The sequence below is a fragment of the Mytilus californianus genome, unplaced genomic scaffold (assembly GCF_021869535.1).
Source record: "Mytilus californianus isolate M0D057914Y unplaced genomic scaffold, xbMytCali1.0.p SCAF_10, whole genome shotgun sequence".
Classification (NCBI taxonomy): Eukaryota; Metazoa; Mollusca; class Bivalvia; order Mytilida; family Mytilidae; genus Mytilus; species Mytilus californianus.
Window position 1 is genome coordinate 33,625,047 of NW_026262582.1, and position 26,009 is coordinate 33,651,055.

At 30.8% G+C, this 26,009-nt stretch overlaps 1 protein-coding gene and 1 long non-coding RNA gene across 2 annotated transcripts in view; both read right to left on the bottom strand.

Annotated features, from left to right (window-relative positions):
* The window catches only part of LOC127717957 (uncharacterized), a 79,162-nt gene that overhangs the window by 48,040 nt on the left and 5,113 nt on the right, over nucleotides 1-26,009 (bottom strand). The gene's annotated exons all lie outside the window — the stretch shown is intronic.
* LOC127717970 (uncharacterized) lies at nucleotides 19,077-24,813 on the bottom strand. The gene is made up of 3 exons (XR_007989495.1): nucleotides 24,031-24,813; nucleotides 23,130-23,288; nucleotides 19,077-22,377 (listed from the first exon to the last, which is right to left on the bottom strand). It is a non-coding gene; the product is annotated as an uncharacterized LOC127717970 (long non-coding RNA).

The window sequence follows — 26,009 nt, forward strand, 5'->3', positions numbered from 1 at the left end:
TTGATATATGATACATTGTTCTGTATTCAATTTCTCTAATATCGAAATAAATAATCTCGAATTTCTGTCCATTTTTTAAAATTTATTATAATAAATGCACGCAATAATTTCTGAATATACAGTATTCCAAAGCCGAATATTTCCTAAATTTTACTTAATTTATTTTTATGCAGACTGTCATTCCTCAACAACACTAATGATCATTTGCTACTTTTTTATTTGTAAATGTCTATGATGTAATGATAAACAACTGACTTCACCTTTGTTTTAATTATCATTGGCGGAAAAGTTATATATATATATAGTAAAAGCAAATAATATTTTTTTAAATATGTCATGTCATGTGCAAGCTCATATCTATATAGAAGGGTTCTATTTGTCATTACCTTTTCACCAAACTATTACTATTACGGATTTGGTCATTCATTTCTATAATTGAAAAGTAAGGATATGGTGTCCATCCATGACACAAAATTAGAACATGCACAGCAAACAGAAAAAAAAGAACAACGCTTTTGTTGCCGTTCTTATTTCCTGTTTAGACTTTCTAAACGTAGAACCTGTAGAGAGACCTCTTTGAGTCGCGCAATGCGTAAATATTGGCATTATGTACATATCTCAGTTGTTCCACTCCATTCTCATATGATAGAAATGCAGAATCTTTTCAATTACAACATACCTCATATTTGTTTCAAATGATGCTTTTGCTGCAAAAAAAATATATCAAGAAGAAACTTTATTTAAATTAAATCGAGACAATTTCTATGACATTATATAATTTTCAATTTAGTTTCATGAATTCAAAATCGTATATGAACTAATATTTCGGATTAGCGAATCACAATTCAAGTAAGAACTTGAACTAAAATGTTTATTGGGGACAAATGATCGGTTTACAACGTTTATGGTTACTAGTTCTTGTCGAAAAAAAGAGGCAGAACAAAAAACGAAATAGACAATAACATGGTCAAAAATAAAAACGAAGTCACAGAATTTACAAAACACTTCACAGAAAAGACAGTAAGGAGCAACATGAACCAAACAAAAAACAGGAGATCATCTCTTTTTTTTATTGTTCAATTGACACCATATAACCAACAATAAGAAGAACTGTATTTCGACTGACAATCGCCATTATTATTGAAATCAAATGTGCACGTCAGATAGATATTGCTAACTTATTTCCTTATTTTCAAATGCAGCCTTTATTTAAAAAAAAAGCCTCTCGAGAAAATGTAATGAAACTCCTATTTACATTGTACTTCATTTGTCGCTTTAAATACGTCGAATAATTCAAAGTTTGACGACTATTTTCCTTCATTCTTTTTTGCATTTTGTCTAAATGATCTTTAAATAAAGGAAATCCCAGATACACGGTATGTTTCATATCTTGATACACATCTAAAATTGAAAAGTGGGTCGGTTGAAAACTCGACTTTACGACAAAAGAAAAATTGTGAACTTTGTTAACGAGATGATGGCAGTTTTGATATTATAAAGTTTCAATTTGTTTTGTAGCAAAATTTCCTCATCAGCTCTTGCATATGTATTTTATATTTCAGAGTGTATTCCAGTGACAATAACATGTTCCACTATGCATAACCACAATCCCGTCAGGCTGTCGTCGATTATTATATCACTGTATATTTTCTTGCGATGAATATCATAATGGGTGACTTTAGTTGAAGTGCATAACCCTCCGGAAAACCTTAATTTCCCCCAGTTTTGATTTGGGTTTGGGTTAACAAATCTTTGGTTCACATAGTTGTGTTTTGTTATCATCGCTAGGTGTTGTTTGTGTTTGTGTGTTGTTGTTTGTTTATTATGGATTGTTTTTTTATAATAATGTTTGTTGGTTTCCCTCTGGGTATAGCTTTTGTTCCTCATTTTATAAGCTTTCTTATGGTATCTAGGATATACCTGTTATGAGGGGATTCAAGGGTTCAAAACTCGATTGTAACGTGCTTGGGGAAGTATTATTTCTTAATTTCGCCGTTTTTTATATTCGGGCGCTCCATTTCCCCTTAAACCGGATCTGTGCACTATATTCACTATATAGCTTTTGTTTCTCATTTTATAAGCTTTCTTATGGTATCTAGGATATACCTGTTATTAGGGGATTCAAGGGTTCAAAACTCGATCGTAACGTGCTTGGGGAAGTATTATTTCTTAATTTCGGCTGTTATTTTTTTTATATTCGGTCGCTCCGTTACCCTTAATCCGGATCTGTGCACTTAATTCACTATATAACTTTTGTTTCTCATTTTATAAGCTTTCTTATGGTATCTAGGATATACCTGTAATTAGGGGATTCAAGGGTTCAAAACTCGATCGTAACGTGCTTGGGGAAGTATTATTTCTTAATTTCGGCCGTTTTGTATATTCGGGCGCTCCATTTCCCCTTAAACCGGATCTGTGCACTATATTCACTATATAGCTTTTGTTCCTCATTTTATGAGCTTTCTTATAGTATCTAGGATATACTGTTATTAGGGGATTCAAGGGATCAAAACTCGATCGTAACGTGCTTGGGGAAGTATTATATCTTAATTTCGGCCGTTTTTTTTTATATTCGGGCGCTCCATTACCCCTTAAAACGGATCTGTGTACTATGTTAACTATATAGCTTTTGTTCCTCATTTTATTAACTTTCTTATGGTATCTAGGATATGCCTGTTATTAGGGGATTCAAGGGTTCAAAACTTGATCGTAAGGTGCTTGGGGAAGTATTATTTCTTAATTTTGGCCGTTTTGTATATTCGGGCGCTCCATTACCCCTTAAACCGGATCTGTGCACTATATTCACTATATAGCTTTTGTTCCTCATTTTATAAGCTTACTTATAGTATCTAGGATATACCTGTACATGTTATATGGGGATTCAAGGGTTCAAAACTCGATCGTAACATGCTTGGGGAAGTATTATTTCTTGGTATTTTGAGTCTTTTTTTATTGGTATTCATGTATGCACTTAGATTATAATAATTGAAGTCATTTCACAATTTCATAGCTGTCAAATTTCAAAAGAGAGATAAGGTATTGCTTTCATGCATATCTTACCGCTTTATTATATCATGTACGCTCATCTCTGGGGGATATCTATTTTACATAAAATTCATTACTGCATTTTTTGTCCAAAACAATAACCATAGTTTTAAAGCAGGTGGTCTTATTTTATATGTGTTCATTTCGAATATCAGCAGTTTCGTAAATTTAAAAAAGGTGAACAATTATCCATATACTAAAATTATGTGAAAAACAATATATGTTTAACTAAATTATATTATTTACCCTTCTGTTTCATGTACAGACAAAATCCAATTCCAATAGTTAAAAACAGTACAATCGTGGTAACAACTGGTAGTGCAATTAATGATGTATGAAACGTCGACCCTTCTTGTGATTTCTCTGGATGAATTAAATAACAAGAAATTAAAAAAGAAATGAAAATAACGATTTATATAATTGCATATTGATTAATGATGCTTTCTTCGTAAGGAACGATTTAACTTCAATATATGAAAGTCAAAAATATGTATTGGCAGCGCCTATGAGCTATATGACCAAAGTAGAAATAAAAAAAAAACAAATCCATCTAATATCGACTTTGCTTGAGGGAGTTGGAACTTTTACTAATTTCTTATCAAGGCGAATTGAAAAAAAGTTATGTTAAAAATCTTCAGAACTTGTGCTCTCAGGACTGCGCTGAGGATACCATAGGGCTCTAATGACGAAGAAAGAAAATAATACCTTACACTGAACATGTTTAGTGCGCTAAAACGAAAAAAGAAATAATACCTTACACTGAACATGTTTAGTGCGCTAAAACACTTTTTTAATAATGCTCATGATGCGGTACGAACAACAAAGACGCCCACATCCATTTCCATCAATAGCTTATTTTTTGTATTTTTGCAATAATTATAAAAAAATATTGTTAACAGATTCCTTTTTAAAGAATATGCCGCTTTAGATAATAGAACTGGTTTCCAGTATATAACAATGGATAATTAGGAACAGGTTCAGAAGAAACTTACGTGATGTCACGAACGTAACTAAGTTTGATTTATTACTATCTCCTATCTCGTTTCTAGAAAATATGCAGATGAAATATTCTGTATTTGGGATCAGTTTATCCAAACTGTGGTTCATGTTCTCCTCTTTAGTATCATTGTCAGGTACTATGACTGTAAAGTTCGAATTGAAGTCGGTTCCAAATTCTAAGACAAACTCTTGATCGAAACCTCCATTAAAACCTGGGATCCACGACACTGTTACTATCTGTCCTGATGCTTTAACTGAAACATTTATTGGCGATTCCGGACAACCTGTAAATATAATTTGTAACAGAAAAAATATAACAAAATTGTTTTGTGAGCACCCGTTAGAAACAGCTTTTTAAAACTACAAAAATGATTTTAATTAAGGAAACAAAGACTGTTTATGAAGAAATCTAACAAAAAGAATTTACACCTTAAGTTATTAGCGACACGTTTGAACATCGGTGTTGATAGATATAAGAAGATGTGATATGAATCCCAATGAAACAACTCTCCATCCAAGTCATAATTTGTAAAAGTAAACCATTATAGGTCAAAATCGGTCTAAATTTTCTATCGTTCTGAATCAAAATGGTATAAAAAATATATTTAAATTTTGTATTTTTTCAAATTATATTTCAAAATCCTGTGACGATTTTAAACAAGTATTGAACATTTTTAATATGTTAGGTCAACATAATTGTGTTTTCTATTCTCAGGTCGTTAATGTTTACATTGCTTGTTAAAATCTATCTTATTGAATTTCTCACAAAAACAACAAAATATTCGAGTAAACGTTAAGAAAAAACTGCGGAAAATACAAATACAATATTGGTAAATGGTGTTTTTATACATGTTTTTATTTTAACATCATCTTTCTTATTTCTTGGTTTATTGTATCGTAGTGAAGTTGAAATATTGATTGCGATTTAAAAGAAAGTAATAACACTCTAATAACAATTGGTAGAAATTTGTTTAATTGGGTGGAAATGTAGTGATTCTGTCGCGTAAATAGTTATCAAAGGTACCAGGCTCATAATTTAATACGCCAGACGCGCGTTTCGTCTTCATATGACGCATCAGTGACGCTCAGATCAAAATAGTTAGAAAGCCAAACAAGTACAAAGATGAAGAACATTAATGACTCATATATGCCTGGGATAAGAAAATCCTTAGTATTTCGAATAATTCATACTTTTGCAAACGGTAAATGTATAAAAAATGACAATATAATTGATATTCATGTCAACACCAAAGTGCTGACTACTGGGCTGGTGATAACCTCGGAGACGAAACTTACATCAGCAGTGGCTTAGACCAAGTGGTGTTAATAGTTTCAAAGGTACGGTAACCACGCTTATCGCTTATAATTTTGTAAAATACGACAGACGCGTGTTTCGTCTACAGAAGACTCATCAGTGACGCTCAGATCATAATAGTTGCATGCCATTATTTAAAAGTGAGCATCCTTGATAATGTTCATCAGTTTAAGCACTTTTTTCAATTATTTGCTTGTGTATTGTTTTGTCCATGCATTTTGTTACAAAATGTACGAACTCGCATAACAATTTGTGTCTTTGGATCATTTTCGTCTTTATAGGTTAACAAAATGGCAGAAATCAAAAACTTTTGTATTTATATATCTTAAAAAATCTATCTTTTATCTACAAAAATCTATCGTTTTAAAATATTCATTCAATATTATGATTTACTTACTTGCAGATTGTACTTGTACGTAAAAATGATTACATCCTATATTGTTGCATGCTTCCACCATGTAGCACGTAAAATCGGTTGCTGATGTCAAATGCAGGCAAATTCATCTGTGACAATAATCACAATACTAACAAAGGATTTTAATTCAGTGGTCAAAGAAAATTATAATTTCAATATAGCATATTACACACGAAACAATGGAACTTGCTATTGAAGGCATCAAATGGACTGCATCCATTCAGATGTAAACTAAGCATTAAGAATGAAAAAACATAGTAAGATTTAGGGATGTCTCGGGTGTGTTCCTCAATCTTGAATTTTGACATAGTAGATAGCAATTGGTCTAGATATTTAATGAAAATTGGAGTACATGTAATCTAGGTCACAGTGTAATTTTTAGATTGTTCATATTAATCATGTTATAATAGAAAATCATATTTAGGGTTTTATTTTACGAAAGACATAATATTTTGTGTTTTACAAATATTTTTTTGTAACTTTGTCATACACTACAAACTATTAAAAGTCTGAAATGGCCTATATCTGTACTCGAATGTATTGCTTTCTACTCGGTCAGTCTTAATTGGATTGAAATTAACTTGATAATACTAGACTGTAGTCTGAACCATATTTAACTGTCCGAACTTGTACTCGACCTTTACTCAACCAGTACTCAACCTTTTTATACACGTCTGAATCATGCTCGACCTAGTCTGAGCCATGCTCGACTAATTTTGAACCATACTCGACCTAGTTTGAACCATACTCGACCTAATCTGAACCATACTCGAACTAGTCTGAAACATATTCCATCAAGCATTAACCAACCTAGATCTATTTTTTGTATCTACATGTATCTATTGTATATCATCAATTTAGTAAGTGTTTTAACAACAGCTATTCCCCCTTGCTAGAAATTTGAACAACAATTTGAAATTCAAAATGTATTCAATATTCATTGAAACCAAGGTTTCACAATAAATAGGATAAAACTTCAACACCAGATTCATTAACACTTGCATTTCATAATACAGATAACCTTTTTTTTAATTAAAATATGTATAAAATAGTATATGGAGCAACTCAACAAATTAAAAAATACACCTTTAGTTTGTTAAATATAATCAAGATAATAGAACTTCCTTAACAATCCTTGATGACCTTTTAATAAAGGAAATGTGTTCCGAAGTTACAGTAAAATTGTATTTCAATTAAATTTAAATACTTTTTGTCAAAATTTTGACATGGCATACAAGAAGCACTTTAATAAGTACCTCAGTACATGTGTGTTTTACTAGAAAAAAAGCACTTCTTTTCTTAAATTCGTGTTTTACTTATCTAGTGATTTCAAAAGGTCTTGCGATTTAAGTGAAGCTGAATGTTGCAATTTTGAATGAATGATATTTAGAATTTAATTTCTCTGACAAGGTGTGATCTTTTTAATGAGTTTGCCCCAAATAGGAGGTATTACTTTATACTTTACCAATAATTAGAAGAACAATTTTATAAATTTATTTAATTTTTTATCCAATTTTGATATATATCATTATAATAATAGATATTTTTCTGATATCAGGTTAAACAATTATAATAAATTTGTTGGCTGTTGTTAACTCATATTTAAGAAGAAAATTATATAACTATTGTATGTAACCATGAAACCTATGTAGTTTTTATTAAGGAATATAGGAAAATTAAGTTTTAAAAAAAACACGCACACGCCAAACAAGAAGCACCTTTATAATGTTTAAAAGGGCACTAGCTACGAAATATATATAAATCTAATATATGATTTTTTTTTATTCAAACATTAATGAAAGTAAAATAGTGAAATAACTATTCGATTTTAACAGCCAGTACGGTTCAATTTTGTCAAAATAAGCTAAGAAACATTGATTATGAATTATTCACTTGTAACTGAATAATTCGACCTCATTGAATCCGTGTTCATGTGAACTTCAATTTAACCCCTTAACTAGAGCTGGATGACACGCGAATTGTATGTGTAAAGTTATTTAAAGGAAAAGAATGTCAACATTGAAAGAAAGTGAAACTAAGTTAAATCATTTGATTGACTGATTAGATCCACCAAAAATCTTTCTTATACATGTAAAAAAGATGATAAACATATATTTTTAATCTATAATATAAAATTAAACTGACCTAGAAAAATCCAATAGCACGAGTTCGCTTTATCTATTTATATCTTTATTTATGTTTACATCGCTTATATTGTCAATGGATGACTTTGGAGGTCAACTCGATAGATAATAAGATGGCGTCTAGACTAAAATACACACGTAACAAAGTTACGTTTTATCATGCCTACAATACAAAAGCACAGAAGACCAGACTACACATCTATCGCAGGTAGTAGAGGATGCCTACCAATCCAAGAAAGTAACGTTGGTTGTCTTCGTAGATCTACAAAGAGCATTCGATAATGTATGGAAAGATGGACTTTGATATGGCATAAGTGGAAGAATGTAAAAATGGACCAAATCGTACTCGTACAATAGAAGAGCCAGGGTGCTGGTTGATGGACAATGTGGACAGAAAGTTCTCTGAAAACAAGGGGTCCCACAAGGAAGAGTATTACCACCAACTCTATTTATACTCTTTATGAATAACCTAGTACCTGAGCTACCAAAAGGGGTACAATCAGCACTTTATGCAGACGATCTTGTTCTCTGGTACTGAGAAGAGTATTCAACTACAGCTAAATACAGAATACAAACAGCTTTAGATACAATAATCCATCTAATATCAACTTTGCTTGAGGGAGTTGGAACTTTTACTAATTTCTTATCAAGGCGAATTGAAAAAAAGTTATGTTAAAAATCTTCAGAACTTGTGCTCTCAGGACTGCGCTGAGGATACCATAGGGCTCTAATGACGAAGAAAGAAAATAATACCTTACACTGAACATGTTTAGTGCGCTAAAACGAAAAAAGAATCAATACCTTACACTGAACATGTTAAGTGCGCTAAAACACTTTTTTAATAATGCTCATGATGCGGTACGAACAACAAAGACGCCCACATCCATTTCCATCAATAGCTTATTTTTTGTATTTTTGCAATAATTATAAAAAAATATTGTTAACAGATTCCTTTTTAAAGAATATGCCGCTTTAGATAATAGAACTGGTTTCCAGTATATAACAATGGATAATTAGGAACAGGTTCAGAAGAAACTTACGTGATGTCACGAACGTAACTAAGTTTGATTTATTACTATCTCCTATCTCGTTTCTAGAAAATATGCAGATGAAATATTCTGTATTTGGGATCAGTTTATCCAAACTGTGGTTCATGTTCTCCTCTTTAGTATCATTGTCAGGTACTATGACTGTAAAGTTCGAATTGAAGTCGGTTCCAAATTCTAAGACAAACTCTTGATCGAAACCTCCATTAAAACCTGGGATCCACGACACTGTTACTATCTGTCCTGATGCTTTAAATGAAACATTTATTGGCGATTCCGGACAACCTGTAAATATAATTTGTAACAGAAAAAATATAACAAAATTGTTTTGTGAGCACCCGTTAGAAACAGCTTTTTAAAACTACAAAAATGATTTTAATTAAGGAAACAAAGACTGTTTATGAAGAAATCTAACAAAAAGAATTTACACCTTAAGTTATTAGCGACACGTTTGAACATCGGTGTTGATAGATATAAGAAGATGTGATATGAATCCCAATGAAACAACTCTCCATCCAAGTCATAATTTGTAAAAGTAAACCATTATAGGTCAAAATCGGTCTAAATTTTCTATCGTTCTGAATCAAAATGGTATAAAAAATATATTTAAATTTTGTATTTTTTCAAATTATATTTCAAAATCCTGTGACGATTTTAAACAAGTATTGAACATTTTTAATATGTTAGGTCAACATAATTGTGTTTTCTATTCTCAGGTCGTTAATGTTTACATTGCTTGTTAAAATCTATCTTATTGAATTTCTCACAAAAACAACAAAATATTCGAGTACACGTTAAGAAAAAACTGCGGAAAATACAAATACAATATTGGTAAATGGTGTTTTTATACATGTTTTTATTTTAACATCATCTTTCTTATTTCTTGGTTTATTGTATCGTAGTGAAGTTGAAATATTGATTGCGATTTAAAAGAAAGTAATAACACTCTAATAACAATTGGTAGAAATTTGTTTAATTGGGTGGAAATGTAGTGATTCTGTCGCGTAAATAGTTATCAAAGGTACCAGGCTCATAATTTAATACGCCAGACGCGCGTTTCGTCTTCATATGACGCATCAGTGACGCTCAGATCAAAATAGTTAGAAAGCCAAACAAGTACAAAGATGAAGAACATTAATGACTCATATATGCCTGGGATAAGAAAATCCTTAGTATTTCGAATAATTCATACTTTTGCAAACGGTAAATGTATAAAAAATGACAATATAATTGATATTCATGTCAACACCAAAGTGCTGACTACTGGGCTGGTGATAACCTCGGAGACGAAACTTACATCAGCAGTGGCTTAGACCAAGTGGTGTTGATAGTTTCAAAGGTACGGTAACCACGCTTATCGCTTATAATTTTGTAAAATACGACAGACGCGTGTTTCGTCTACAGAAGACGCATCAGTGACGCTCAGATCATAATAGTTGCATGCCATTATTTAAAAGTGAGCATCCTTGATAATGTTCATCAGTTTAAGCACTTTTTTCAATTATTTGCTTGTGTATTGTTTTGTCCATGCATTTTGTTACAAAATGTACGAACTCGCATAACAATTTGTGTCTTTGGATCATTTTCGTCTTTATAGGTTAACAAAATGGCAGAAATCAAAAACTTTTGTATTTATATATCTTAAAAAATCTATCTTTTATCTACAAAAATCTATCGTTTTAAAATATTCATTCAATATTATGATTTACTTACTTGCAGATTGTACTTGTACGTAAAAATGATTACATCCTATATTGTTGCATGCTTCCACCATGTAGCACGTAAAATCGGTTGCTGATGTCAAATGCAGGTGAAAAGTATACTGCATTCCAGAAACTCTTATTTTTGCTCCATAAAATATATCATGTGTTGTTATATTTTCCATTGTAGTCTTAACCCTAACATGTACATTGGTAACATTCTTTTTTATCAAAACTTTGCTACTATAGTGCTTATCATAAATAATAATGGTTAATTTTATTATGTCTCCATATTGTCCAATTTGAACTTGTTTATTGTCTGCAACAAAAACTGGTGATGCTGGAATAGACAACACATGTTTTCTATGTTAATCTGTTAATCACACGGAACTTGATTACCTCAACTCAAATTAAAACTAGTTTATACATTGAAACATTCAACTCGGTTTTTTTTTGTATATCTATGTATGTTCAGTACACCTTTTTCTAACAGTTACAAAACACAAACTCCTTCTATGTAAACATCAAACCCAAAAACATAATGTGATAACATGGATAATGTACGTGTGTTGACTTCAATTGAATAAATGTTTGTAAACAGGTTTGGTCTTTGCCATTGATCACGGACTTTCCGTTTAGGATTTTCCTAGGAGATTAGTTTTTTTTGTTATTTCACTTTTTTTAGTAATTGCAATGAAAACAGACCTTAATTGGTCTCCTTCCTATCAATTCATCTGTGACAATAATCACAATACTAACAAAGGATTTTAATTCAGTGGTCAAAGAAAATTATAATTTCAATATAGCATATTACACACGAAACAATGGAACTTGCTATTGATTAAAAGGCGTCAAACGGACTGCATCCATTCAGATGTAAACTAAGCATTAAGAATGAAAACACATAGTTAGATTTAGGGATGTCTCGGGTGTCTTCCTCAATCTTGAATTTTGACATAGTAGATAACAATTGGTATAGATATTTAATGAAAATTGGAGTACATGTAATCTAGGTCACAGTGTAATTTTTAGATTGTTCATATTAATCATGTTATAATAGAAAATCATATTTAGGGCGTTATTTTACGAAAGACATAATACTTTGTGTTTTACAAATGTTTTTTGTAACTTTGTCATACACTACAAACTATTTAAAGTCTGAAATGGCCTATATCTGTACTCGAATGTATTGCTTTCTACTCGGTCAGTCTTAATTGGATTGAAATTAACTTGATAATACTAGACTGTAGTCTGAACCATATTTAACTGTCCGAACTTGTACTCGACCTTTACTCAACCAGTACTCAACCTTTTTATACACGTCTGAATCATGCTCGACCTAGTCTGAGCCATGCTCGACTAATTTTGAACCATACTCGACCTAGTTTGAACCATACTCGACCTAATCTGAACCATACTCGATCTAGTCTGAAACATATTCCATCAAGCATTAACCAACCTAGATCTATTTTTTTTGTATCTACATGTATCTATATTGTATATCATCAATTTAGTAAGTGTTTAAACAACAGCTATTCCCCCTTGCTAGAAATTTGAACAACAATTTGAAATTTAAAATGTATTCAATATTCATTGAAACCAAGGTTTCACAATAAATATGATAAAACTTCAACACCAGATTCATTAACACTTGCATTTCATAATGCAGATAAACTTTTTTTTAATTAAAATATGTATAACATAGTATATGGAGCAACTCAACAAATTAAAAAAATACACCTTTAGTTTGTTAAATATAATCAAGATAATAGCACTTCCTTAACAATCCTTGATGACCTTTTAATAAAGGAAATGTGTTTCGAAGTTACAGTAAAATTGTATTTCAATTAAATTTAAATACTATTCTTCAATATTTAAACAATTCCAATATCGTCGGTTAAATAATAATACTGCCAACAGGACTATATTTCTACGGGAAAACAATCAGTTTTGATTTTTTCTTATTCAAGAGAAAGGTCTGTCACTCCCTTTTGTAATTTTAAATCTTGAATGCAATTTATTCGATATAGGTACAAGAATGCACAAGCGAAGTCAAATCTTTGAAGTAGGCAAAATTGTAGTTACTATTGATAGCATCAAAAATCCTTGTTATATAGCTAATTTTATTTTCTATAAACAACCTACATTTTCTATCAACAGCTGTCATGCAAAGGTGGGGGGGGGGGTGTTAAGCTAGCTATAAAAGCAGGTTTCATCCAACATTTTTCAGAAAATGCCTGTACCAATTCAGGAATATGACAGTTGTTTTTCACTCGTTCCGTTGATTGACATTGTTTGATTTTGTCAGTTTTATGGACTTCCCCTTTTTGAATTTTCCTTTGAGTTCGGTAATTTTGTTATATATATTTTTTTTTTTCAAAAGATCTTTGAAAGCAGTCATCACATAATTCGTAATCTCTAATTACACGATCCTCCTACGAACCAAATTGAATTTACAATAGAAACGATAAAGAATTGATCATTATTTTCCACATGCAAAATTTACAAAAACAAGACAAATCTATTATGTTGGTTAATAGAAACTTGCTGCATACAGTATCTGCCTTTATTGAAATTGAAAAAATACAATTATATATTTAATCTTTTTTTTCTTAATCCACCCTGACCAATAGCTATTTAAAGGAATTGTCCAGATTTTTTATGACCGAGTGGCATTGGATAAGATGACATAAAAATGTTTCTGTTTAAAACGGGCCTCCGAAAAACAAATGTCCTGATCCTAAATCATTATTCTACATTTCAATTCCCTCTCTATGTTAAAGACAAGTTTATTCTTATTATCATTAATACCTTTAACACGGTCATTTTTACCTACATTTCAACTAGAAACACGTGTTTTGGAATCAAAATATATCGACTATTTTAAACTTTAAACATTTGTTTTGAACTTCTTACAATTCCCTTTTCTTATATACATGTACTTCTGCTAGCTAATTCATAACTAATGATAGTAACATTGTCAACTTCCCTTTTCTCCGGAACGAATTATCGATAATTTGAATCGAAAAACTTGAATCACACCTTCAAATCTTCAATGGAGTCAAATGAAGATAATGATTAATTGGAAATAATGAAGACCACTAATGAGAGCTACAATGATCTAAACAGGAAATTATTTCACGAGTCCTATTTGATTTTTCCATTTTTTTAAACAATATTCGTCAACCAACTACTGAAAGTTATATCGGCCAGTAGATTGAATGTTCCAGGGCTTGAGTTTTCTAATAGTAAAATGAAATCATTTATTAGAAATTCTATTGACATTATCATTACATGACTTATAGTTATGACAAATCTTTATCACAAACGCCCACTTAGGTGTTGCCTTTCAAAAATCTTGATTTTTCTTGATTGTGGCATCAACTCATGCTACTTTACACATTATTTTTTATTATCATGTCTAATATGTCTGGTACCACAATTGAAGCACGAAATGATTAATTTTATGTATTCTGTGTGGGGATATTCAGACAATTTATTTTACATTAGTGTTTTCTTTTTTTTTTACAATTACTTAAAGTTTTGATTTTCCTTTTTTATTGTTTCCCCTGTTTGCAAGCGAAGTTCAAAACACGATTTTGGTGATTTACTATTGTATGTATTGGTTTCCAGAACTATAATAAAAGAAGATGTTCTATATTTACTAGCTTATAAAAAAGAAGATGTGGTATGATTGCCAATAAGACAACTCTCCCCAAGAGACCAAATGACACAGAAATAAACAACTATAGGTCATCGTACGGCCTTCAACAATGAGTAAAGCCCATACCGCATACTCAGCTATAAAAAGCCCCGAAATGACAAATGTAAAACAATTCAAACGAGAAAACTAACGGCTTAATTTATGTACAAAATAATGAACGAAAAACAAATATGTAACACAGCAACAAACGACAACCACTGAACTACAGGCTCCTGGCTTGGAACAGGCACACACAGAATGTGGCGGGGTTTAACTAGTTTTGTTGGTGCCAAACCTTCCTCCTAACCTGGGGTAGTGGTGTAACAGTACAACATGTACAACATAAGAACAAACTATGCAAAACAATAAACGCAAAACAAATATGAGAAACAGCAAAAAAAGACAACCACTAAATTATAGGTTCCTGAGTTTGGACAGGCAAATATAGAATGATGCGGGTTTAAACTAGTTCGAAGGCGCTAAGTCTCCCCTAACCTGGGACAGTGGTGTAACAGTACAACATAAGAACAAACTATAAAAATCAGTTGAAAAATGCTTAACTCATCAGATGGATACAAGTAGAAATACATCTAGCAAAAACACAGATTGTACATTCCAACAACAAAAAGACACTAAGTACAGATTTGAGAGTACTCGCAGTTACTGACAGCTAGTTCAAAGCCAATAACAACTAATTAAAAACAATCATGCATCTACGACTAAATTATCAATCAGTACACATCCAACATCTAATAGTTTTAGTGTAAAGGAGGAACGAAAGATACCAGAGAGACAGTTAAACTCACAGATCAAAAACAAACTGACAACGCCATGGCCAAAAATAAAAAGACAAATAGACAAATAATAGTACAGATGACACAACATAGAAAACTAAAGACTAAGCAACACGAACCCCACCAGAAACTGGGGGTGATCTCAGGTGCTCCGTAAGGGTAAGTAGATCCTGCTCCACATGTTGCACCCGTTGTGTTGCTTATGTATTTACAAATCCGGTAAATAGTCTAATTCAGTAGGTCACATTCGTGAATAGGGAAGGGTATTGTAGTTGCGACATAAGGAACATATCCGATATCAATTGCGAAACGGTTATTCCATAACGGTCAACCAACTCGTGATGGCGTCCGTAAAATTTACGAAGGGATGATTTCAACTTCACCATTTGGAACTCTTGGTTTAGTAGCTTCCTTGTGAGCAGCAATCCTCTATCAAGGAAATCATGACAGGAAATACAAGCCCGGGAATATCGTATCAATTGGGAGAATTATACCTCGTATGAAGGCGCTACTGGAATGATGCTACATAGAAATGGAAAGTTCACAATTGGGGAGCTGTAATCATCTCTTTTGTTGTAAAGTTTTGTTTTCAACCGACCCTCATTGTCAATTTCTAGATGTACGTCAAGATATGAGGCAGACTTAACTGTATCTGTAGTATCCTTTATCTCTAGTTAGATAGATTCGTTCAACATAGTCACCAAATATTGTATTATTTAGTGAGAGAACATCATCTATATAACGGAACGTAAAGTTAAAGGATATTGCTAACTTCTTATCTTTCTTCCCAAGAAGTTTCTCTATGAAGTCAGTCTCATAATAATAAAGAAACAAGTCGGCAAGAAGAGGGGCACAATTGGTTCCCATTGGAATTCCGACAGTCTGTTGAAAAACATGTCTTACAAACGTAACAAATATGTTGTCAATCAAGAAATCAAGCATCTTGATAATGTCAGTTTCAGAAAATTTTTTGTTTGAATCAGAGTGATTCTTTACAAAGTAGGATTTATCCCTTCCCAAGACAAGATACTTATATCTACGTTCGCCATTCTTTTAAATGAAACAAAATAATACCAACTCTTTCAATTTGTCTTTTAGTTTGGAATGGGGAATACTTGTGTAAAGTGTAGAAAAGTCAAATGTTTTAATACTATTGCGAGATGAGAGAGTCTTAGATTGTATGTACTCTAAAGACGTCATAAACAGTCAGAGAAAAGCATGACCTTTTGCAATGCCAAGATACAGGTATTGACAGATTGTAGTGCCATGAATGTGCATATGTATATAACAATTATAACATTTAGTTTGATTTAAATTTACCGATAACAAAATCAATATTAATACCAATAAAAACAATATTCAAAGATCTAATTACAGTGCTGAACGAGTAACCTTTTAGAATAAGATTATTTAAAGGATCGTTAAATTTACTCGGATCGTCTCTAAATTTCCGGACTCGGTAAACAACATCTCCGTAAAAATGAGGATGCGCTATCCTGTTTGAAAAAAGCTTTCTACAGGTACAACCAAATTTCAAAACCAAATATTTATATCTATGGAAGAATTCAGTAAAGGTTTTAAGTAATTTGTGGTAACGAATTCCCTGACTTAATAATTTACCATTTAAACATAGATTACGTTCATTAAAATCCAAAACGTCAAACAACAGACACGGGCATAGCGAACGAGTTTTGATATATAAACACCGTAAGATGGTGCCAAAGGAACATCACTATCCAAAAAAGGAAAATTAACAATAAGGAACGAAAACTTGTTAGATAATTTTAAAAAGGTTTGTTATAAATTATATCAGAACTGACGAATGAGCTGATTATACCTTCGGGACTTACTCTCTAGCAGCAGGGGTGTGTGCCCTGTGCTAGAAATTGAAAATGAAAATAACCCTTTATAACTTTTGTCTGTCCGAGGCACTTTTCTTAATTAACAATAAAAAAGGAACGCTCAATAACAACATTAAAGACAAGAAGGTAAGGTACTTATACAAACAAAAGGGCCTTAAGAATAGCTATATTCATTTTAGGTTGAATATGCTTGTGGGAATTAAAACTATAGTTTAAAGTAAATATACCATAACACTTGCTGTCACGAGCAATATGACCAAAATAGATATAATCCTGATCTTGAACAAATTGGTAGGTTCGGAAAAGTAATATGTCATATTTATAGTTTGTTTATCATTGTTTATCATTGCATTAATATTTTATCTTTTAATGAATTGGTTTTTTTCCCAAAATATAAGAATCTGATAAATAATATCTAATATATATAACATGAATGCAACTAAGTCTTTTTGTTAAATGATTGGGACTTCCCGTTCGGTATGTTTGTTATTTTACTTTTGCTAGGTTTCTGTTTGATTGACGTATAACCAACAACTCCGTTTATTTGTATCTCTAATTACAAGCATGTGATAAACTCAGTTGTGAGAAAATACTTCAAATAAACGGGAAAGATAAATTCATGTTGGTATTTTATTATAAAGATAGAAAAAAAATATTAAAATCATGATTATTATAAAAAGTATAATAATAATTAAAATAATGATATCTATCAAAATAACAAAGTAAAAATCAAAAATATTACATGAATATAAAGATCTAAAACAAAACTCAGTATGAAGAATTGGAATTTGCAAATTACTTAAAATTACAATAAAATATCCGCTTAATTCACCAAATACATAAGCTATGTCAATAATTTTGATAAGATGTAAAGTCAAACTCGATGATACAAAATGTTGAAGGGTAAACAAATTTTAGACACAATTTCCCTCCATTATGAATCAGACCAAAACTTTAAACGTTAAATACACGAATATATATTTTTGAGTGTCTAACTCGTAAAGGTCTATGCAGATTTGCCAAACGCTAACTTTGCCAGCGAATGTTTGATCCTATAATTACATCTTTGTCATCGTCTTTTTTTTAGACAATGGCATTGGGTGTTTTCTTTTAATTGTGGTTTCCCTTGGAATCCTTCTTCCCTTTTTAATGTAATTTATAAACTACAACAATTGATAAAAAGAATGCCAGTACAGAGACACTGCTGGTAAATATGAAATAGGTTTTGTAATGAAAAATCTGTCTCTCTACGGATTTAAGAGCTTTAAATTTCCAAATGTACATCTTCGTCTTAAGTTTAAACGATGTAAATAATGTAGAGCTGTCATGGTAAAGATTTCAGCACTATAATTTTTCAAATGTAAATCTTCGTCTTTGATTTAAGCAATGTAAATAATGTGTTTCATTTTATTTACATATAACCATCAAGCCATAAGGATCATAACCTACAGTCAATTGAACATCTATATTACACAGTTTGGTAAGTTTTTTACAGTATGGATAACATTTGAATGTCAGTCGTGAAGCTCCATTTACTTTACTTTCTTTTTTGTTTTAGAAACTTCAGACATAATCATCAATTTCTAATATTTACAGTAGATAAAGATAATTGAAGCAAATATAATCAATATAATAATATTTGATACAATATGTGAATGTAATTTAAAAATTATAAAGTGTATCAAAAGATGATATAAAACGTGTGTTAAATATGGAAGAAACGAGAGTCACATATGAATGCTTTTAAGGTAGCACAATACAAAGATTTTTTCAACCCCAATCAGACAACTTTAAACTGATGTAATTTCTTTCATCCAGCTTTAAATTTTATAAATGAGGTACCAAAAGAAAGAAGAAAGAATAATCTTTCAAATGGTGAAAATGTCAATTTGACATAATTATTACATAATTAATTATTATGTAATTAGTTGCTATATTGAGATGTCCACACTTGAAAAAAAAGCTTCTTTGTTATTCATAGCATCCCAAAATATTTTATAGATTCTTGTATACCACAGTTTGACCTCCAAAAGGGTGTCTCAGATATTTCCTATTGTATTTCATTCTCTCATAAACATTCAATGAAGTTTGCAACTTAAATTCATAAGAGATCACTAAATTTAATTGGGTATAAAATTTGTTCTATTGATGTTTTTGGAAATCTGAGACACCCTTTTGAAGATAACTGGTCAAGAAACAACATGTGTGAAAATCAGACATATAGGGGCACCCATCTAGGAGCTAAATTCATTTAAAACTACATTTTCATGACAAAAATGAATGTGTCACAATTGAATAAATAAGGATTTTCCTACTTGTACCCCATTAACTTCAATATAATTCACACATGTGCCATTTGGATATTTCGGGATTGGCCTTCAATCATAAATCAATTAGGTTTTGACCAGTAAGAAAGCATTCAATTTCAGCAATTCTAAATATATAGAGATAATGCACACCCTATGCACCGAAACCGGATCTGGCGGGAGATGTTATATCATTATTGACCTTGTTTTAAGTCAGTTGCTACTGATATGATCAAAACTCCGCCCACCATGATAAACATTTACTACTAATGATCTCAGAAGTTTAATTACACATTGCATTTACTTTTTTCAATATGGATTTTATTCATTTAACATAACATAATATATTTTGTTTTTTTTGTTACAAAAAGTAAGTTATGCATGTGTATACAAAATTATCAGTTTGTTAGTTTAGGGGATCCTTATGGGGGATTTTTAGAATTGTAATTGTATACAAGGACAATATGGTGTTTTACACATAGGAGATTTTGTTCAATTTTGCAGTTTGAAAATGAAATATTTGATTTGTATTTTCTTTTGAAAAGAATTCACATCTAAACATTCTCCCCCAAGACATTCCATTACATTAATTGTTATACAATTACATTTGTTTAATTTCTGTACATTTATATTTTGATTCACTCTATATCTCCAAATTGTTACTTTTTTTTTCTCCTGGCAGCTCCAATAATGAAATGTATTTTTATTTTTATTCATTATCTTAATTATTCCATTAATCCCTAATCCACCTCTTTTTCGTAACTGTTTTTTGTATTGCTGGTCAGTGGTCATAAAGCTATCAAATGATTCTATTGAATAACCACATAGTACTACCCACATGTTCTTATCTTGTATCAGTCAGACACGTGCATTTGTTTATAAAACTAATTATCATCAAAACTCATTAACAGTTCAAGATATGTAAATGAATTTTTCTTCTGTGGTTTTGGAATATTAAGAAGTAACAAAAACAGCTGAAAATGAAATTTTGATAAAATTTAGTTGCTTTTGTATTGTGCTACCTTAATTCAACATTAATGTTCTACCGTAATAAATGACACAAACTTATGCAGTGTATCACAATTATTAACAAAAATATAGATAAATAGTGTTCCTCCATATACAATTTATTATTTAGTATATGCCAATAAATAGTGGGCGTTTTTTCTAAATCCAAAGAAAGCTCATGATATCTAGGAGACTAACACTAAATCTTAAAGCATTTTGGGATACAGCCTTAGTTCATCAATTGTATAATATCCTTAAAGTAAAAACCAAATTTAAAGGGTAAAAGGAAAAAAAATATTAGTAATTCATGAATTTGCCATATAATTGAATGATCTATTCCACTTATACCATGACGCAGTCTAAGTCCGTACATTATATTCTTATTGAGTACATTATATTCTGTGAAGTTATACATGAATAAATATAAGTCTTGCTACACATGCCATATGAAAGATGATATTAATTAACAATCACTAAATACCAATGATTCTTTTACAAGAACTCTAGAAAAAGTATTTGCAAACAACAAGATGTATACAAATACATGTTTACAAAACAAATTAACATATGTAAATGTCAAGACAAAATAAAAAATAAAAAAATCATGAGTTGCAACGCAACGCTTGACACTTTATAAAAAATAACTTGAATATTTCATATTATTTAGAAAGCGAGAGGTGAAAAAAAATAAGAAATAATCAAACTCACAAGGCCACGGCAATTACGCTGAAAAAACAAACAACAGTACACAAAAAAAACAACATAGGTAACTAAAGACTGAGCAACACGAACCCCACCAAAAACAGTGGTAATCGCAGGTGTTCTGGAAGGATAAGCAGATCCTGGTCCACATGCAACATTAGCCGAGTGACTTCTAAAACAATACGTTGATAGGTTTATCAAATGATTAATCATCGCAAAATTGTGGGATTGGAAATTGACTCTTATCAAACCCTTAAACATCACTAAATTAATAAACAATCAGAAAGTAAATGTTATGAAACTTAACTAACTGTGAAAATTTGATATATATATATATCAGTATAACACGTTTTTCATGACAAATGATAGATTATAGAATATAGAATAGAAAAGGGAAATATGTCAAAGAGACAACAACAGACTTTTACCTGTGTAAAAAACACATACATTGAAAAACAAAAAGGCACAATGCCAGAATCGTACAATATATATTTATCAATTATTCAAAACAACGGGAACAAAACACTTACATAAAAATAATTAAACCTAGACAAAATTAAGTAACTATGCAATACTGTAAATTCAGAAATTATTGCGTGCATTTATTATTGCGATTTTGTCATCTTAGACTAAAATGCGATTTTAATTTTTGCGATATTAAGAAAAATCCTGTTTAATTCATATAAAAAAATTCAAAATGCGAGTTTAAATTATTGCGATTATAACCCTGTCGCATTTGTCGCAATAATAAAATCATCGCAATAATTTCTGAATTTACAGTATCTTTGGCAATGTTATTTATCCTTTTTTGCGTTTCATTATATCAACAATAACACATAGGACAGACGAATATAACAAATCAGCTCAAACAAATCATGACCATGGGAAAAAAACAAACTTATTCCGCAAAAGCATTTTTAGTTTTTTTTTTTTTTTTTGGTTTTCATCGTCCAATTTGTAGAAACTGAGCCAATATCTCCTGATGGCAAAATTAATGTCATGTGTACGAAAGTTTTACGGATGCCATTATTACTCGGCGGGTTGATCGTTATGGATGTTTTTTTTTTGGTCATCGTGTTTTTCTTGGATTCGTATCTTTTTGTTTGTTTCTGTTTTGAGATCTCCTTCCCCTGATTTCTTTTTCTATCATTTAGAAGTTGTACAATATTTCAGAAAAGCATTTGGCAACTAAGGACAATTAACACAAAATGTCAATTTCCTTCGAACTGTTTACTGAAACTCCATTCAGCGTATCTCCTGATTCCCCTTGATACTCTGAAGTCCCTATTAGGAAATGTTCAGTGATTTCTGATTTCGTATTACTTTTGCTTTCTCCATCTATAAAAACAACAGCAATAAATTCAGAAAAAAACTTGCCTTAAAATCATAGAATGTTTAAAATACAGTATATTGCTATTCTTATTTTTAGAAACAAAGAAGTTTTCATACCAGGCTTTACGTCATATACTAGCATATGTTTATGTTGCATATATTAGATTAACGTCCACAAATGTTTTAGAGTTGAGACTCGTTATGACAGATTATATAGAAATCTGTTTATTGTTTTAGAAACTAAACAGCAGTATATTCTCATTTAAGTACTAGTACGAAAATAGAGATAATGTTTTTATTTCAATTTACTGTATCTCCTTCATGCATAGTTCTCATATTTTGACTATGTTTGACTTTTCTTGTGTCACTCTTCGTCTTTACCATGCTTTCAATAGGTTTTGGACTTTTATATATTTTTAGCTTCGAGCATCAATTAAGAGACCTTTTTGTCGAAAAGCGCATCTGCTGTAGTAGAATTTGTACCGTAAGTATCATTTGATGTTTTTTTGTCATTTAAAATTTTGTGTTGCTTACTCATTTTATACCTAACATATCAGAAAACATATATGCATGTATATTTCAAACTTGCTTGGATATTCAATTATGTTAGGCAGGTGAATTTTGCATCAAAGCATCGTCGTATTTCCCTGATACGAAAAAAAAATACTCACAACTGTAATGGTGACACTCGTGGAATGAACCCCTATAATGTGAACCAAAAACTCCTAACAGTTAACAGTTCAGGTAATTACACCTACTTTTCTCACTATTAAGGCATGCTTCCGTTTGATCTAATTTATCGAGAGGTTTGCTGGTTGTGCTAGACCTCATGCTGCTGTTCCAGTTGCTTCCTCTTTCCTTCGTTAGAAAACAGGACAGTATGAGTTGATGAAAATTGGTAATCTCCCAATCGTGGTCTGAAATAGTTTGATAAAAAAGAAACAATTTTTTTCTGGGTTTTCTTTTCAATTTTCTATAAAAAAAAAAAATATCTAAAAAGCATAATTATGATTTCATTTTTTTTTTCTGTTTATATACTTAATCCAGATATTGAATTTGTATTTCAACATGTTCAAATGGAATTTTTTTTCTGTTTATATACTTAATCCAGATATTGACTTTGCATTTCAACATGTTCAAATGGAATTTTTTTTTCTGTTTATATACTTAATCCAGATATTGAATTTGCATTTCAACATGTTCAAATGGAATTTTTTTTCTGTTTATATACTTAATCCAGATATTGACTTTGCATTTCAACATGTTCAAATGGAATTTTTCTTTCATGATTATGTCACCAAGCGCATTCGAAAGCAAAAGGAAACTTCCATGAAAGATAAGATAGTTATTCGTGAACATTCCGTAAGAAAAAGAAGCATTACATCGATATTTGTTTTAAATAAAAGAAAGTCAATTGTATGAAAATATTATCTCAACGGCACACAGGATGGTCAAAAAAGAGAGCTATATGTAACTCGATTACAACTAGAAATATTGAAGGATTTCTTAAGTATCAAATCATTCGCAATATTAACTTTTAAAAATCAAACAGCAAATACTATTATCCACGAAGACACCAAATTACAGTTTACATTGTCATGATCAATTACTATTTTCAGGAAGCATTTCTAGACAAAATCAAAATTCAAGTATACTTACCATCTTCATGTGATGTTTTCGTTTTTTTCAAGATTATCATAAATAAAACAAATATGACGATCAGAAATATAGGAATGCATGTACCAAGTAATATAAGTTTTAATTCTTTGGATAAACTTTCTGAAAAAGAAGAATAACATAACATGTATACTGAGACTGTTAATTGTGCAGTTTCATTTTCAAATAGAAAGAATATAACTTCTCAGCAGAAACAAAAGCAATCATCATGAGCAGTTGATCTGAACAAAACAAAACTGTACTTGCCAGTGTTGCTAATTTGTCAACTTATGCAACGAGACATTTCTACTTTCGGAATATTATTATAATGCTTCACTGACGAAAGGTTCTTGTTCTCGATTCACAACAATAGATTGGGATAAAATATGGTTTCGTTTAAACACAAACATTATACTCGTTAAGCCTGTTGTGAACAATGGAATAATTATATTCCTAAAAAAAATTGATGACAGAAGGTAAATTGAATTTATCTAATATTTGCTTTGATTTCTAGATCGAGACCATTGTTTAATAACGCTTTGATGCCTTGCGTACACATTAAGTATTCACCCAATCTAAATATGAGCCAATTGCGATATCATTTGATTATAGATGTGTATTATCATGAACATTCGTGATCTACTTCGAATGATCAAAGTGTTTCTGCAAAGAGAACGCAATATTTTGACGGAAACATTAATGTACATCTAATGAGAATAATAGTCCACAATGAATATCCTGTCGAAGGAATGAAATTTTAATCTTCATATTTATAATGAAAACCGTACCATTCGATTCATCGTCTTGCAATTTAAATACAGATGAAATTTTAAGAACGTTAAAGAATTTAAAACAAAATACACATCTCAACATATATTTAAGACGTTTTTGTAAACTCACGATTATATGATTATATCATACAGATAACCGAAAAGAACAACACTGTCAAGGTTAACTAGTGTCACCTATCTTTTATATAAGACAAAATATGTTTGCAACATAATATACTGAGACACCCCATTATGAATAATGACAGAGTTAAAATTCCGCCAAATTGATATTGTTACGTATACGCTCGTCCTGTTATAGTTATATGTTGTGTTACCTGATGCCGTCTTTTTACTATAATCGAATAGTTTTTGTTTTAGTATTTTTATGCTTTATGTTTGTTTTGATAACATTTGTATTTAACAAAGAGTTTCTTTTCAAAGACCGCATCAATGTCTTTGCATGTATATACAGCATTTGTAAAACCAGAAATCTCGTGAAAAGCAACTTTAACATTTACCAAATGTATATGTGCATTATAATTGTTAACTTCGGTGAGTGCTTGATTTAAAAAAAATACAAGCCTAATATAGCACCCGTGCATAAACAGAAACCATGCATAAGTGACTGAAAGGATCCGGATTGCAGTGAACTTTCCTGAAAAAAAGGAATAGTTGCAATTGTGGCAAAAGATAGTTAGACATTTCGAAACAGAATACAAATAAGTTGATGTTACGAAAACGAAAACCACTTATATGCATCTTTATTCTCTATTAATTTGTCACTGGTCACATACATTTTTATAATTTGTTCATGAAAAAATCAAGAATGATATGAGCACCGTATCTTTTTTAATTGCCAATAACTTTAAAATGTATTCAATTTCTGAATTTGAACCCAAACATTCCCACTACACTTTCTACGCAATATATTAAAAAGTGATTAAAGAAAGAAACAATAAACAATAAGGAGATGTGGTATGTCTCCTTTACAACATTTTGTATTTTTTGAGTTAAAAGAACAGTAGTTAGTTCATTTCCAATAATTTGTTACTGATTTCGTTGGGAAAAGTTCTTATATATCAAATGGTCAATATGTTGATACTTACATAATAGTTATAGTCCATGTATTACTATAATGACCAGTTCTTCAATAACTATTATGTTGATTTCATTGAGGAACCATGTTTTTACAAATTTTCATAAATTCTAAAT